Genomic DNA, 4,505 nt, shown 5'->3' on the forward strand with positions numbered 1-4,505 from the left:
TGTTAGCCCGAAACCGGTCCCAGGATGCTTGTTTCTGGTCCAGGGAAGACATGGCTTGCCAGTTTGGACTGGACTGTTCCCATGAGGCACAGGGTCAAGACTGATTTGCATATAGGTGTGTCTGAACTGCGGTGGCAAAGTGAACTAAACAATGATAATGGATTTAACCCAGATCTGTTACTGGGGGTAAGTGTTTGAAAAGTTTCAGCACTTCGTCCATCATCTCCTTGTGTTTACTTTGTTCGCCCTAAGTTGGCAGGGTATTCCCAGACATGGGTCCCTTGCTCCCTTTGCCACTGGATTGAAGCTAGCCGATCTGATGAGGGCTGTTAGCCCGAAACCAGTCCCAGGATGCTTGTTTCCAGTCAAGGGAAGACATGGCTTGGTAGTTCGGGCTGGACTGTTCCCATGAGGCACAGGGTCAAGACTGATTTGCATATAGCTGTGTCTGAACTGGGGTGGCCAAGTGAGCTAAAGAATGATTATGGATTTAACCCTGATCTGTGACTGGGGGTGAGTGTTTGAAAAGTTTTAGCACTTCGTCCATCATCTCCTTGTGTTTGCTTTGTTTGGCCGAAGTTGGCAGGGTATGCCCACACGTGGGTCCCTTGTTCCCTTTGCCACAGATTCAAGCTAGCCTGGCTGATGAGGGCTGTTCATCCGAATCCAGTCCCAGAATGCTTGTTTCTGTTCCAGGGAAGATATGGCATGGCAGTTCGGGCTGGACTGTTCCCATGAGGCACAGAGTCAAGACTGATGTGCATATCGCTGTGTCAGAACTGGAGTGGCAAAGTGAGCTAAAGAATGATGATGGATTTAACCCAGATCTGTGACTGGGGGTGAGTGTTTTAAAAGTTTCGCACTCTGTCCATTATCTCCTTGTGTTTGCTTTGTTTGCCCGAAGTTGGCAGGGTATGCCCACACGTGGGTCCCTTGCTCTCTTTGACACTGGATTCAAGCTAGCCTGGCAGATGAGGGTTGTTAGCCCAAAACCCGTCCCAGGAAGCTTGTTTCTGGTCTAGGGAAGATATGGCATGGCAGTTCGGGCTGGACAGTTCCCATGAGGCACAGGGTCAAGACTGATTTGCATATAGGTGTATCTGAACTGGGGTTGCAAAGTGAGCTAAAGAATGATGATGGATTTAACCCAGATCTGTTACTGGGGGTAAGTGTGTGAAAAGTTTCAGCACTTCGTCCATCATCTCCTTGTGTTTACTTTGTTCGCTCTAAGTTGGCGGGGTATGCCCCGACGTGGGTCCCTTGCTCATTTTGTCACTGGATTCAAGCTAGACTGGCTCATGAGGGCTGTTAGCCTGAAACCGGTCCCTGGATGCATGTTTCTGGTCCAGGGAAGACATGGCTTGGCAGTTCGGGCTGGACTGTTCCCATGAGGCACAGGGTCAAGACTGATTTGCATATTGCTGTGTCTGAACTGGGGTAGCAAAGTGAGCTAAAGAATGATGATGGATTTAACCCAGATCTGTGACTGGGGGTGAGTGTTTGAAAAGTTTCAGCACTCCGTCCATCATCTCCTTGTGTTTGCTTTGCTCCCCCTAAGTTGGCAGGGTATACGCTGACGTGGGTCCCTTGCTCCCTTTGCCACTGGATTCAAGCTAGCCTGGCTGATGAGGGCTGTTAGTCCGAAACCAGTCCCAGGATGCTTGTTTCCGGTCCAGGGAAAACATGGCTTGGCATTTTGGGCTGGACTGTTCCCATGAGGCACAGGGTCAAGACTGATTTGTATATAGTTGTGTCTGAACTGGGGTGGCAAAGTGAGCTAAAGAATGATGATGGATTTAAACCAGATCTGAGACTGGGGTTGAGAATTTGTAACATTTCAGCACTCCGTCCATCATCTGCTTGTGTTTGCTTTGTTCGCCCTAAGTTGGCAGGGTATACGCTGATGTGGGTCCCTTGCTCCCTTTGCCACTGGATTCAGGCTAGCCTGGCTGATTATGGCTGTTAGTCCGAAACAGGTCCCAGGATGCTTGTTTCCGGTCCAGGGAAGTCATGGCTTGGCAGCTCGGGCTAGACTGTTCCCATGAGGCACAGGATCAAGACTGATTTGCATCTAGCTGTGTCTGAACTGGGGTGGCAAAGTGAGCTAAAGAATGATGATGGATTTAAACCACATCTGAGACTGGGTTTGAGTGTTTGAAAAGTTTCAGCACTCCGTCCATCATCTCCTTGTGTTTGCTTTGTTTGCCCTAAGTTGGCAGGGTATGCCCAGATGTGGGTCGCTTGCTCCCTTTGCCACTGGATTCAAGCTAGCCTGGCTGATGAGGGCTGTTAGCCCAAAACCGGTCCCAGGATGCTTGTTTCTGTTCCAGGGAAGACATGGCTTGGCAGTTTGGGCTAAAATGTTCCCATGAGGCACAGGGTCAAGACTGATTTGCATATAGGTGTGTCTGAACTGGGATGGCAAAGTGAGCTAATCAATGATGATGGATTTAGCCCAGATCTGTTACTGGGGGTAAGTGTTTGAAAAGTATCAGCACTTCGTCCATCATCTCCTTGTGTTTGCTTTGTTCACCCTAAGTTGGCAGGGTATACACTGACGTGGGTCCCGTGCTCCCTTTGCCACTGGATTCAACCTAGCCTGGCTGATGAGGGATGTTAGGCCAAAACCAGTCCCAGGATGCTTGTTTCTGGTCCAGGGAAAACATAGCTTGGCATTTTGGGCTGGACTGTTCCCATGAGGCACAGGGTCAAGACTGATTTGTATATAGTTGTGTCTGAACTGGGGTGGCAAAGTGAGCTAACGAATGATGAGGGATTTAAACCAGATCTGAGACTGGGGATGAGAATTTGTAACATTTCAGCACTCCGTCCATCATCTCCTCGTGTTTCTTTTGTTCGCCCTAAGTTGGCAGGGTATGCCTAGACGTGGGTCCCTTTACTCCCTTTGCCACTGGATCCAAGCTAGCCTGGCTGATGAGGGCTGTTAGCCTGAAACCGGTCCCAGGATGCTTGTTCCTGGTCCAGGGAAGACATGGCTTGGCAGTTCGGGCTGGACTGTTCCCATGTGGCACAGGGTCAAGACAGATTTGCATATAAGTGTGTCTGAACTGGGGTGGCAAAGTGAGCTAAAGAATGATGATGGATTTAACCCAGATCTGTGACTGGGGGTGAGTGTTTGAAAAGTTTCAGCACTTCGTCCATCATCTCCTTGTGTTTGCTTTGTTTTCCCTAAGCTGGCAGGGTATGCCCAGACGTGGGTCCCTTGCTCTCTTTGCCACTGGATTCAAGCTAGCCTGGCTGATGAGGGCTGTTCGTCCGAAACCGGTCCCAGGATGCTTGTTTCCAGTCCAGGGAAGACATGGCTTGGCAATTCGGGGTGGACTGCTCCCATACGGCACAGGGTCAAGACTGCTTTGAAAGTATGACAGAAAAAGACACCTTCGCATACAGCGAAGAACATATTAAACAACTACTAGACGCCCCTCCCCTTTTTGCATCAGCAACATTAAGTTCCTCTGCAAAAAACCAAAATGAGGCAGATAAACTTTTACGTTTAAAGAAAAAGCAAATAAGGACGGACTTGCACGGACACTTTTTGATTCAACATCTAAAAGCGGGAACTATCCCAGGAGGACTACAAATTAAAAATATTCCGGTCATTTTTACCGAAGATCCACAATACAAAAAAGGATACAGCCTAATTGAGACAAAGTGCAGCAGAGATCTAATGATTCTAACAGTTGAAACAGCACAACGTATCTCGAAACAACAACTAGAAGAAATTGAGACACTCGAATCTGAGATAAAAACGAATCAGATCATAACAGATTCAAAAACATTATTGGACAAAGTGGAAAAAGAAATAGGAGAATTCAGAGATTATACCGTAAATCAAAAAGGGAACAAATTTGACAAAGACAAAAGGAATTTTGCCCTTGAAAAAGTATATCCTTATTTACAGCCAGATTTTTACCTTCGAGTGGATTCACGCAGATACCTTCCGGAATATCAAGGCAGATCATCAAAAAATGTTATCACCTTTTCTGAGACATCATCCTCCTCAAGTGGCAGTGAAGGAGAGACAAATGAAGGATATAGGAATAATAGCAGAAGAGGTAATTTTCAATAACAACAACAACAAGAGACGCCTTTTTTAGGCAGGGGCCAGCAGAAATCGCGAGGAAGAGTCAGATTCAATACCCAACCATGGGAAATGTCCACTCGGCGGCAAAATTACAAAAACTAGAACCATCATTAGTTTACAACCTTTCAAAGAAAATCTTGACTCAAGACGAACAGAGTATACTGGAAAAAGGGCTATCCTTTGTTCCTGCCAAAAATACGAACTTTGTACGATTAAAAATGGAAGCAATAGAATTTTGTAGAAAAATCAGGTTAAAAACCTTCTTTGCTCAAAGTCCATATATCGAAATGACGGAAAACACAGGTTTGAAGAAAAAGTCTTCTTTTTGTCCCCCCACTAATAAAATCCCAAAAGAAGTGGTGATTTTTGAAAAAACAATTCTGTCGGCAATTGCAGAAAT

Source organism: Triturus cristatus, chromosome 1_1, assembly GCF_964204655.1.
Source record: "Triturus cristatus chromosome 1_1, aTriCri1.1, whole genome shotgun sequence".
Taxonomy (NCBI): Eukaryota; Metazoa; Chordata; class Amphibia; order Caudata; family Salamandridae; genus Triturus; species Triturus cristatus.